At 52.9% G+C, this 13,294-nt stretch overlaps 1 protein-coding gene across 5 annotated transcripts in view; it reads right to left on the bottom strand.

Annotated features, from left to right (window-relative positions):
- Positions 1-13,294, bottom strand: part of LOC123369703 (maestro heat-like repeat-containing protein family member 7) — a 422,324-nt gene that overhangs the window by 136,408 nt on the left and 272,622 nt on the right. The window lies entirely within an intron of this gene.

The raw sequence follows: 13,294 nt of genomic DNA, 5'->3' as shown, positions 1-13,294 counted from the left end.
CCATCATCAGAGTCCATGAGTTCACTGGTGGGGCAAGTGGTTGGGCAGGCTCTGTAGCGTCCGTTTGCCGCTTTGATTTTTTACTAGCCTTGGCTGGGGTCCTTCGTCAGCTGAGCATCTAATCTCATGCCTTTTCCCCTGCAAACAATGAGAGCGTTTGTTGTGCCAGAGAGAGCGTTATTATGTGCCGTAAGTAAACACTTGGATACAGGAGAGGGAGGAAAGTGAACACAGGAGGGCCACAGGGAAAAGGAACTAAACTGGGATGATTTCAGCAGTCACCCAGGGATCTCCCCCCCCCCCCCCCCCCCCCCCCCCCCCCCCCCCCCCCCCCCCCCCCCCCCCCCCCCCCCCCCCCCCCCCCCCCCCCCCCCCCCCCCCCACCCCCCACACCATACAAATTCCTGGAATGGCTCATAATTTCCAGCTTGTGACTTCTGCTTTCTTCCTGCCAACCTGGGAAGTTACAAACATTGGCTGAGAAACGAGGGTGTTCTCCTGTTCCCAGGACAGGGGTCCAAGATCACCTGGGGCCTCCTACAAACAGGTAGAGATAGGACCTGGCATCTCCAGTTAACAAATGACGACCATGCCTAAGCCTTGTTTCCATTTGAGTGGCTTCCTGGGAATTGGGGTGGCCCAAGTGCCAATGACACCCATCAAGGTGCTATGTCCACATACCACCACCAAAAACAGAAAATCCACTTCCCTCACCTCATCTAGGATGTCTTCAGAAACGATGTTTTGGGGAGTCAATATTTAAAACCCCTCTCCTTCCCACCCTCCTCCAGCTCCTGCTGACACATGGTCTGTGCCTCCAATATCTCATCTTCAAGACCAAAAGAGGGATGGAGGTGGGCAGGGGATGGCTCCCAAGCTTCTCCACTCTACAATGTGTCTTTTTTCCTAAAGATGGGGTCCCGGAGGCCAGCAGGAAATATTGCATGTGCTGCCCTGCTGCTTTCCATTGTCCCTTGCTCCCAGAAGGGTACTCATATTCTTTCCACCAACCAGGAGATCTATGGAGCTTAATGTTCTGCTGATGTAATGTGTACCAGCTGAGTGGAGTCTTGCACTTTGCAGATTAGTCAATGCCATAATTAAAGTGTTTTGCTTCTTTTCTTGCACAGGTCACACTTTTGATTACTCTAATCTTGCTATTTAGGCTTTAAATTTATGCTTTGTTCACCCTGTCACCCTGACCAGGAAGGCGAGCAGAGGCAGCTGCTTACACAACAGGAACTGAGGCCACAAAGAAATTTTCTGAGAGGCCAGCGTTATATCACTGCCAAATGCATTGCAAAGTGACATTTCATGGCGTGGCTGGGGAGTAGGGGCTTGGTTGTCCTGTTGATACTGAATTACCTGTGCCCAGCAGTTTTCTTCCTCGTGGAGGGGATCATCTTCTACCAGTGATCCACAAGGCTGTGGCTTTCCCCTACAGGGCTCATTGCCAATGGCAAGGTTTACTTTTGCTAGTACGCCAGTGTTGTTTGTGCCAAGCCATTAATCGTGCCCATCTGCCAGGCAGCATTGATAGTACACAAATGCTTCTGGCTCGCTCTACAGTGGCAGCCCAGGACAGACGTGCTGCTAACACCCACACGTCAGCTCTGTACCTGTTGCCTGTGAACTTGGTTGCTGCTGAAAAAGTGCTGGATCAATGGAGACGGTCTATTAGTCTCCAGAAACTGAGACAGCCCTGGCAGAAGCGGTGGCAAGCTTCCCTCACTCCTGCTCCCTGCACTGTGCCTCGCCAGCCCTGGTACGGTGGGGGGGGGGGGGGGGGTGGGGGGTGAGAAAAGAGCTGTCTTGAACTTTGCTGGGTAGGCCAGGCAGCTAGTGCCCCTCACACTGGTGACTGCTGTAATGTGGACACCTGGCCATAGGGTACGGTGCTCAAGTCCAGCAACTCACTTCCCAAAGGCTGCAGCTGGCCATCCAATAGCCCAGGCTGTCATTGATCCCGCCCTGTTCTGAGGGGGATGCCGTTGCATGTAAAGTCTGGCAGGAATTAGCAGATATCTCCAGGAGGTATCTCCTCCCCTTTGGAAAGCAGAGAGAGCAGAATCAATTCCAGCGTCCAGCACAGTGCAGGGCGAGGGTGGGAGCAGAGAGTGAAAATACAACACGATAGGACATTTCCTTTCCACTTCCATCGTCTGAACTTCTTGAGCACTGGGGGATATCCTTCTGCATTTTCATGAGAGTCGACTGCCTGGAATGGTGCTGATCCCCAGACAAATGGGGCAGCATGAGAAATCTCAGGCTGTGGGCTGTGAGATTTGCTCAAACTCTTGTTAAATAACTGAGGGTCCAATTTGTAGTGGGGGTAAAAATAAAATGAAATCCAAATGTCTGCAACATTCACTGCAGCAATCTCAGCTAAGGGCTTCTCTACACAGACAAGCTGAACTGCTTTAACTATATCTGTAGAGTTGACACGGCACCACGCCCCTAGTGTGGATGCAGTTAAGCTGGTACAGAGGTGCTTCATGTTGGTATACCTTAATCCTGTACAGGAAGGGGAATAACTATACCAATATAAGGCAGCTTGATACTAGAATAACTGCATCCACACAAGGTCTTGTGCCACTAACTATTTTGGCAAAAAATCACCCCCTTACTGAAAGAGTTATATCAATCCAACAAGAGTTATATCAAGCCAGGCCTTTCGCCCTCAGCATCCCCATTCACCTACAAGCCAGGCTCTTTCTCATTAAACGTTTGGCCTCAGTGTTGCATGCACAGAACACAGAAGCCAGGTTGGTGCCCCCACCATGCATCATTCCCACTGCGTTGCCTAGGTGGAGTGTTTTGTTGACAGTGTCTGCAGTTCAGGGTGTGCTTTAATGTAGACAATACATGTGCTGGAGCTGAACTAAGATTGCTCTGGGAACCTTTAACTTCTGAATGTCCTGACTCGTGGGTGTTTCCCTGCCCTGCCTTAGCCATGCATTCATTCATTGTAAGAGTCTGAACAGGGCCAACACAATTCGTGCTGTTCCACCCTGCTGCCAGCTGCTAACAGAGCCTGTCCCCACTTCCTCTGCATAGCATCTGCCCCTGCCCTGGCTTTGGAGAGGTGAATCCCTGCAGATCAGTCCACAAGAAGCTGCACCTTTCCATTGGCAGCAGGCCTGATTTTCCAGTGCTCTGCACCTTGGGTGGGCCTTTGTACCTGTGAAAAATCCTGGCATTCTGATTCAGCAGTGTTTTACACCCTTTGCACTGGTGCAAAGGACAATGCCTGGTGCTGGGCTATAGTGAATTAGGCCCAGTGCATCTAGTGGTCAGAGCCAGGGACTCCTGAGCTTTATTGACAGCCTTGTGGCACAGCAGCTGTGCAATCCTGGGAGAATCACCAACTCTCTTTCAGTTTCCCCATTTATTTAATGGGGTAAGGACCTGCCTCATGCTGGGCTGTTGCAAGATCTGTTTGTAAAGTAAGCTGCAATTCATCTCACACTCACCCTTCCCCAACCTTTGGCTGACGGCTTGTCTACAAGCAGTTTAACTAAGGCCTGGTCTACACTATGAGTTTATCTCAAATTTAGCAGCGTTAAACCAAATTTACCCTGCAACAGTCCACACAACAAAGCCCTTTACTTTGATATAAAAGGCTCTTAATATCTATATCTGTAATCATCCCCGATGAGGGGAGTAGCGCTGGAAATCGGTATTGCCATTTCGAATTAGGGTTAGTGTGGCCGCAATTCGATGGTATTGGCCTCCGGGAGCTATCCCACAGTGCACCATTGTGACTGCTCTGGACAGCAATCTGAACTCGGATGCACTGGCCAGGTAGACAGGAAAAGCCCTGCGAACGTTTGAATTTCATTTCCTGTTTGCCCAGGGTGGAGCGCTGATCAGCACAGGTGACCATGCAGTCCCAGAATCAAAAAAGAGCTCCAGCAGGGACCGTATGGGAGATACTGAATCTGATCTCTGTATGGGGAGATGAATCCAGGGCCGCCCAGAGGGGGGGGCAAAGGGGGCAATTTGCCCCGGGCTCCGCAGGGGCCCCCAAGAGAACAGCTGAGGCTCCCGCCTCCGCCCCTCTCCTGGAGCCTTAGCGCATTGAGCGGCGTCCTCAGACAGCGCCGCAGCGTGTCTCCGGCGGGGCCCCTGAGCCCCGCCCCGCTCAGAGCCGCGTGGTGAGGTGGCGGGGCTGGGAGCTCCGGGCTGAGCTCAGCTCCCTCCGCTCGGCGTGGAGCTCGCAGCCCCGCCCCCTCACCACGCGGCTCTGAGCGGGACGGAGCTCAGGCCCCGCCGGAGACACGCTGCAGCTGTTCAGCTGAGGCGCTGAGGCTCCGGGTGAGGAGGGAGCCGGGGGTAAGAGGCTGGGGCCGGGGGGGGGTTGGCTAAGGGGCAGGGAGTCCTGGGGACAGTCAGGGCGGAGGTGGGGGAGCGGTCAGGGGGCAGGGAATGGGGGGGTTGGATTGTGGGTGTTCTGGGGGGGTGGATAGGGTCAGGGCCGCCCAGAGGGCGCGGGGCAAGAGGGCGCAGGAGCTTCTTCGCTCCCGGTCTTCGCCAGCGGGGGGTCCTTCCGCTCCGGGGCGGAAGGACCCCCCACTGGCAAATTACCGCCGAAGCGGGACCCGCCGCCGACGTGCAGCCCGGTCTTCGGCGGTAATTCGGCGGCGGGGGGCCCTTCCGTTCCGGGACCCGCCGCCTGCCGCCCCCCTGCCGCCGCCGAATTACCGCCTAAGACCGGGCTGCACTTCGGCGGCGGGTCCCGCTTTGGCAGTAATTCGGCGGCAGGGGGCTCCAGCCGCGGGTCTTCGGGGCACTTCGGCGGCGGGTCCCGGAATGGAAGGGCCCCCCGCCGCTGAAGACCCCGGGCCCCCAGAATCCTCTGGGCGGCCCTGGATGAATCTGTTCTATCAGAACTCCGTTCCAAAAGACGAAATGCCAAAACATTTGAAAAAATCTCCAAGGGCATGATGGACAGAGGCCACAACAGGGGCTCAACACAGTGCTGTGTGAAACTTAAGGAGCTGAGACAAGCGTACCAGAAAGCCAAATAATCAAATGGACGCTCACGGAGGAAGGGGCGACTGACGACTGTAGCTATCCCACAGTTCCCGTACTCTCTGAAAACCATTTGAATTCTGGGCTGAGCTCCCGAAGCCTGAAGGGTCAAAAACATTGTCGCGGGTGGTTCAGGGTATATTTTGTCAGCCTCCCCCCAAAAGCAAAGGGAAAAATATCGTTTCTTGCCTTTTTTCACTGTCACCGTATGTCTACTGGATGCTGCTGGCAGACGCGGTGCTGCAGCGCTATGCAGCAGCATCCCCTTGCCTTGCCGACAGCAGACGGTACAGTAGGACTGATATCCGTCATCATCGTCCCGTGGGTGCTCCTGGCCGACCTCAGTGAGGTCGGCCAGGAGCGCCTGGGCAAAAATGGGAATGACTCCAGGTCATTCTCTTCCTTAAGTTTTGTCTAATGGATATTCAGTCCTGCCTGGAATATCATGCCACCTGGATGCTTCTGCCTCAAGGCTGCTCTCCCAGTCAGCAGCACCGTGCGGTCGCGCCTACCCCAGCCTACTCCTTGCTACCAGGGCTCACAATCAGATACTTAGACTTCTACATTTTGCTGCAAATAAAAAAATTAAGCTGCCGTTTAGAACTGTCCCCCAACATATATATCCTGGGACATTTTGTATTTTACCAGCGTCAACCAAAGGCACACACACAAATGGAGATTCAGCCCTGCCTGTGCTTCTATCCTAGTGCTTGTTATAGATTCCCATTTTCAGCTATAGGCTGAGCAAGTGCAGAATGGTGGTTCACTCTACTTCACTGTAAGCCAACTGTCCTCCTCTCCCCCCTTTGAGCTCTGCTTGCAATAAAGTTAATGTTGTTTCTTATTCCTGCATTCTTTATTACTTCATCACACAAATGGGAGGATAACTGCCACGGTAGCCCAGGAGGGGTGGGGGAGGAGAGAAGCAATGGGTTGGGTTGTTGCAGGGGCACCCCCTAGAATAGCATGCAGCTCATCATTTCTGCGGGATGTCTGGGGCTCTGACCCAGAGCAGCCATTTGCCTCTCTGGTTCTTTAATAGGCTTGCCTGATTTTCTAGGCAGGACTGACTCTCCATTAGACAAAACTTAAAGAAGAGAACGACCTGGGGAGTCATTCCCATTTTTGTCAAGGCGCCCCCGACCGACCTCACCAAGGCTGGCCAGGAGCACCCATGACAGCAGCAGATGGTACAGTATGACTGGTAACCATCATTGCCAACTTGCAAAGCAGCAGACGGTACAGTAGGGCTGGTAACCATCTTTGCTAACTTGCAAAAGGCAAGGAGATGCTGCTGTGTAGCGCTGCAGTACTGCGTCTGTCAGCAGCACCCAGTAGACATACAGTGACAGTGAAAAAAGGCTGAACGGGCTCCATGGTTGCCATGCTATGGCGTCTGCCCTGGCAATCCAGGGAAAAGGGTGCGAAATGATTGTCTGCCGTTGCTTTCACGGAGGGAGGATTGACTGACAACATTTACCCATAAGCACCCACGACACATTTTTGGCCCCATCAGGCATTGGGATCTCAACCCAGAATTCCAATGGGCGGTGGAGACTGCAGGAATTATGGGATAGCTACCCACAGTACAACGCTCCGGAAGTCGACGCTAGCCTCGGTACATGGATGCACACCGCTGAATTAATGTGCTTAGTGTGGCCGCGTGCACTTGACTTTATATAATCTGTTTCCAAAAATCGATTTCTGTAAAATCGGAATAATCCCGTAGTGTAGACATACCCTAAAGGTGTGATTTTAAACCAGTTTCATTAAACCAATGCAAAGGCTGTGCGGACTCTATTATTTCAGTTTAAAGCAGGCTTGGCTTATTGTGGTTTAGTTTAAATCCATTAGGGACAGACTTAAGATAAAAGAAAATAAGCCACTCAAGCCTAATAAGAGGGTCCACACAGGGTTTGCAACAATTTAACCAAACTGCTTCAAATAAATCAGTGCAGGTTTGTGTATAGACAAGGCAGGAGGCAGATGGAGCTCAGCTCCCTCTGGTGCCCACGCAATTCTAATTGTTTGATGATTTTTGGGGGGACATTTTCAATTGATTTCTGGTTTTGAAACCCACTCCCCCCACCCCTCAAAAAGAAACTTTAAAATCCATGTTATAAAGCGGCCCAAACCCAACTGTAATGTTTTTAGACCAGGGGAGGGGCCAAGGAGATGAAGCCAACATGGGGTGACCAGGCAGCACTCAGCAGCCTGCCAGCAAGGGGGTGCGGAGCACTGCGTGGGAGCCAGGGCGCTAGCACATGGTAGGGGCCGCATTCCTGCAGTTGAAGTGTACAGCCTGGGCTGGGAAAGCAGGCTCGGGAGTGCCCCGAGAGATGAGTACATTTTCCTTGTAAAGACTCTTCTGATCATAATGAATAGCCCATTAGCCAGGCTGTCAATCAGAGCCTGCCTGAAGGCTGGACTCCTCTAGGCCATTGATTTTGACCCCGGGCTCTCGTTCAGAAAGTTCTTCTGAGTCAGATTTAGAGGAAGTGCTGGTGAGGGCGTTGTACTAAACACCGCTGCTGCCCTCTAGTGCCCGCTGCATGCCACACGGAGCTGCACTTCTGGTTACCTTACCAGGCACCACCTACCCGTTCTGTTCTAGCTAACACAAAGTGGGCAAAGCTCCAGGCTGACTGTGCAGTCGTGACCACACGTTCATCACAGAGGCGCTCTGGAGCTATGTGGGATGAAAACGCACAGCCCTGGTAGGTCTGAGGAAGAGTGAGAAGACCCCATTAAAGCCCGAGGCAAGTCTCAGAGGGCACGTCTACACGGCAGCCGGGACACACAGACTCAGGCTAGATCTGCTCCAGCCAGCATAGCTAACAATAGCAGTGTGGACGTTATGGCTCAGATGAGCTGCTTGAGTCAAGCCCATCTGAACACGTGGGTCCAAACTCAGGGGGCCAGCCCCAGCTGCAGCGGCAACGTCACGCTGCTATCTTTAGCGTGCTTGCTCGAGTGGAGCTAGCACGAATCTGCCTGCCCAGGCTCGGAGGCTGCTCTCAGCTGCAGTGTGGCCAGGGGGTGTAGTAAGAGGAGGCCCTGAAATATATACTATTGTGTCAGAGGCCTAGTCTGAGGCCTGAAGCCTGAACCAAAGTACTTCCAGGCATTGCTAAGCAAAAGCTGGGCTGTGAGCCAGAGGCAGGCCTCACTCACAGAAATTGGTGAGAAGAGGGTTGTTAGAAGCAGGTGCGTTCACACACACACACAGAGGAACTTGTGCCAAGATGGCACCTGGACAGCCTGATACAAGGACACTCCATAGACATAACAAGGAACAGGCAGGTACATTTTAAAGACAGGACAGCATGATGGATAGATCTGTATGTCTGGAACAACATGATCAAAGGGGAGACAGCACAGAACTTAGTTGGCTCGACTATCACACATTTAAAGAGACTCTACTATTTTTCATTACTTGAGGTCAGCACTGCCCGTCTTGTCGGTGGCCCCATTAGACATGGGATAGGAGGCACCAATCTCACTCCCCACTGCCCTCTGAGAAGGGCTATATGGCACTGTAGTGAGTCGGTGTGGCTCCCCTCCTGCCCGGCAGAGGGAGCTGCCCTGCCAACACCTCAGTGGGCGGAACTTCCGCCCCCAGTCCCCGCCCCCCGGAAGTCAAGGGGCGGGGCAGGAAGTAGAAAAGGCGCATGCCCAAGCTCAGTCAACACCCAGCCGCCGCCAGGAGCAGACGTGCCTGCGGGAGCTCCCGGCTGGGAGCCCTCCTCGGCCCAAGGTAACGGCCCTGCCTGGCCGGAGCTTCCCCTCGCCCACTACCCAGAGGAGCCCGCGGAGCCTACCCGGAGCCCGTACTGGGAGGAGCCCCCAGGATTGCCGAGCGCCCGCTATGAGGAGGAGCCTCCTAGGCCCTGCTGTTACCCAGAGGAGCCGCCCGAGCCGTCCTGGCCCAACTTCCCAGAAGAGCTACCGGACCTGCCGCCAAGCCCTCCACCAGAGCCGATGCAGACCGACTGGCCTGAACCGGGTGCGACGGACGAGGTAGGCCTTGAGGGGGAGATGGACTGTAGCCCGGGGGTAGCCGACCCTTGTCCGGCTGAGGGCACTGATGTGCCCATGTCAGTGTGTTGCGGCCAGGATCCCCACTGACTGCAGCGGGTCCACGCCGCTGCTAGGGCCCCGGGCTGGGACACAGTGGAGTGGGTGGGCCTGTGTCCCCCCTGCCACCCCACTCACGGGTGGCAGTCTCCCCCTCAACCCAGCGCTCTAGCATAGCAGCTTGCACTTGGCTGTTGCTGCTCAGCCCTGCCTGAGGGTTTGAGCTAGAGCTGCTGTTTTGCTGCCCCGCCCTGACTGAGGGCTTGGGCGTTGTAGACTTGAATTGCTGCTCAGCCCCTGCCTGAGGGTCTAAGCTAGAGCTGCTGTTTTGCTGCCCCGCCCTGACTGAGGGCTTGGGCTTTATGGACTTGAACTGCTGCTCAGCCCTGCCTGGGGGTCTGAGCTCTGCTTCTTGTTACTGCCCGCCCTGAGCTAGGGCTTGGGCTTACAGACTGAACTGTTGCTCAGCCCTGCCTGAGGGCCTGAGCTCTGCCTCTTGCTATTGCCCTGCCCTGCTCCAGAGGGCCAGGGCCTACCTGAACTATTGTTGCCCTGCCCTGCTCCAGAGGGCCAGGGCTTATTGAACTGCTATTGCCCGCCCTGCTCCAGAGGGCCAGGGCCTACCTGAACTATTGTTGCCCTGCCCTGCTCCAGAGGGCCAGGGCTTATTGAACTGCTGTTGCCCTGCCCTGCTCCAGAGGGCCAGGGCTTATTGAACTGCTATTGCCCGCCCTGCTCCAGAGGGCCAGGGCCTACCTGAACTATTGTTGCCCTGCCCTGCTCCAGAGGGCCAGGGCTTATTGAACTGCTGTTGCCCTGCCCTGCTCCAGAGGGCCAGGGCTTATTGAACTGCTGTTGCCCTGCCCTGCTCCAGAGGGCCAGGGCTTATTGAACTGCTATTGCCCGCCCTGCTCCAGAGGGCCAGGGCCTACCTGAGCTATTGTTGCCCTGCCCTGCTCCAGAGGGCCAGGGCTTATTGAACTGCTATTGCCCGCCCTGCTCCAGAGGGCCAGGGCCTACCTGAGCTATTGTTGCCCTGCCCTGCTCCAGAGGGCCAGGGCTTATTGAACTGCTATTGCCCGCCCTGCTCCAGAGGGCCTGGGCTTATTGAACCGCTGTTGGCCGGTCCCTGCACCAGAGGGCCCGGCGATCTAACGTTGTTCCCCGTGACTCCTAATAGCTAGCAGGCGAACAGAAGTGAGTCGGTGTGGCTCCCCTCCTGCCCGCTGGAGGGTCGAGCCCCGACCGACCGACTACAGGCACCAATACCCTAGACAGCATTCGAACCAGGCATACCAACACGGCAAGCTCTCAGGACCTGATCCAGAGCCCACTGAAGTCAGAGAAGCTATCCATTGATTTAAGAGCTTTGGATCGGGCCCTGGGTCCCAATTCCCTCTTCCAGCCAGGCCCCAGATTGTTTTAGAATTCACCTGCTCTTTCGTTCTAACCTGAGTTGTCATCGGCAGAGATAGCCCAGCAAGCAGTTGCCAAGACATTTCTCAGCCCAGGAGGGGCATGAGTAGCAGATGGAACACTAACCAAGAGAGTTCCTGTTCTCTTTGGGTTTTTTTGCAAATACTCCACACAACAATAAAAAAGGAAGCCCTTGCCCACTTCCAAATCAATCAGAAAAAAAAAACCCAACTCCCTTAGGAGGCATGAGCAGTTTTCTGGACTCTGCCTCTGAGAATTTAGTGGGAAAGGTGCAACCAAGCTGGAGATTTCCAAGGGAACAACCACAAGATTAAATTTCCAGAGAAATATACTTAGCGCCAGGCAACGCGCTATGGAGCAACACAGACTCAATCTCCCTATGATCACACATGTAAGATAGTGTCTCAGATGGCGGCTGTTACCCAGTATTCTGTTTGCTAGCCAAGGGAATCTAAGATACTACACCGGACCCTGAACCATACAGTTAGCCCTGTCTGCCACATCTGGGCTGAGATATGGGGTTTAATTAGAAACAGCTGGGTATGGGGGTTGGGGGAGGGTGCGGATGATTCCCCTATAAAGCAGTAGGAAGCTGTGGAGTGAAGGGGAAGCCTGGGAAATTGCAGTGTGTGGAACAGGGTCCTGCAGGGAAAACCCTGAGACCAGGGGAGTTCCCCCAACTAGAAAGGGCTGGGAATAACCTGCTAAAGCAGGGAAGACCCTGAGATGCCAGAGCTGTGCCTAGCTTAAGAATTTTGTGGAGGGAGGAGGGAAGAATTTTGTGTTTCACTTTGAACTTTAAGTTAATAAACCAGTCCCGAAGGAGGGCTTTTGTCAGGGACTTGTTAAAGTCCCTTTCAGGAGTTCATTTGAGGAACCAAGTGGGGAAACTGAGGCAGGGCACTGCTGTTTGTAGGGCCACCGCTACTTAGGAGGTGGCCACCCTGGTGATTAGGAGGTGGCCACCCTGTCAGCACACTTCAGGACCCTTCACATACGTTAATTGATGCAAATTGCATGAAGAAGTAGGGAAGTCTTTATATACCTACTTTACAGATGGGAGAAACTGAAGTATAGAGGCTAAGTGATTTGACCAAAGTCTCACATGTGGCAGAACTGAGAGTAGGGATCAAAGATTCATGCCTCCGGGCACTCTGCAGTAGACAATGCTATCCAGATGCACAGTAGGAAACAATTGTGAGCTGCCAGATATTTTTCCAGTTCTAATTTGAACTGTCCTATTAATGTCTCTCATGTGGGGCCAGCTATCTAAACACTCACCATTCACAACTGAACCCAGATTTTCACCAGAGGTTTGCTCCCATTGAGGCATCCAACCAAAGGCTAAATTTTCCAAAGGGTGCAGCACTCGACGTGAGGAGCAAACCTGACAATCTGGCAGCTGGGTTGAGCGAATCAGGAATTGGTTGACACGATGTTTTTGTGTTGGAAAATGTCCGTTTGTTGAAGCCAAACCTTTTCACAGCAGCGTTGTCAGTTTTCTTGAACTTTTCTAGGTCCACAATGGAACTTCTGGGCAGAAGCAGAGAGAGACCCACCCCGAGAATAGATCGTTGGTTAGGACACTGATGTCAGGACCCAGATCTAAGTCCCTTCTGCACTAGATTCAGAGCAAGGATTTGACTTGGATGACCCATGTGCTCAGTGAGGGCCCTAACCACTGGGCTATTGGCTTTTCTGGGCAGCGGCTTTCTCATGTTTTATCATGAACATCTTTGAAAGGTCTCGTTTTCCTTCTGCATCAGAACAAAAACAAAATTTGAAACCCCCAAATTTTGCACCCAGCGGAATCCTCCTTTTCTGGCCAACCTTTGAGCTGAGCAGTGCTGAAAAATCCTGCCCCTAGTGGAGGGTTACCACCCTCCAAATGCAAAAATACCAGCCCTGCCCCCTCCTCTCCCAGGCAAGCCCACTGCAACCCCAACCACAAGGCAATGCCACAACCCCCCACCCCTGAACAGCCACTAGAGTATCTAGAGAGAGAACACATATAGATAAGATTGTTACCAATCAGGTATTTGTTTTATCAGCACATTTTGCCAGCCACTCTCTGTAATCCATTTCAGAGGGGTAACCGGGTTAATCTGTATCAGTAAAAACAACAAGGAGGCCTTGAGGCACTTTAGAGACTAACACATTTATTTGGGCATAAACTTTTGTGGGCTAAAACCCACTTCATCAGATGCATGAAGTGGAAAATACAGTAAACAGGTGCCAGATAAATACTGTATTTATCTGTATTTGAATAACACTATTTAAATAATGTGCTTACTATATTTTCCACTCCATGCATCTGATGAAGTAGGTTCTAGCCCACGAAAGCTTATTCCCAAATAAATGTATTTAGTCTCTAAGGTGCCACAAGGACTCCTCATTGTTTTTCTCTGTAATATGTTTCATTTCACCAGGTGTCACTGAATGTACAGTTTCTGATGCAAGTTTTTTTTTTCCAGTGATGTAATAGGATCACTCGCACCACTGCACTGATCTTCCGTTATTTAATATGCCTCGCACGTCTCCTTGCGCTCGCCTGACTCAAACCCTCTCTCACACCCGCGTGGTGCATTTGCGTGTTGGTGGGCAGACAGAAACTTTTAACGTTAGATATTCCAGTGCATTGTGATAATCATGCAAATCTTTAGACCCTTGTAAAAAAATAAAGAACCCAACAGATTAAATTATTTATCTGGCAGCTGGCAAATCCATAAAAATACCAGCCAGGCTG

Source organism: Mauremys mutica, chromosome 4, assembly GCF_020497125.1.
Source record: "Mauremys mutica isolate MM-2020 ecotype Southern chromosome 4, ASM2049712v1, whole genome shotgun sequence".
In the NCBI taxonomy this organism is placed as follows: domain Eukaryota; kingdom Metazoa; phylum Chordata; order Testudines; family Geoemydidae; genus Mauremys; species Mauremys mutica.
Note: the sequence above shows the minus strand (reverse complement) of the source record. Positions and strands in the feature narration are given on the sequence as shown.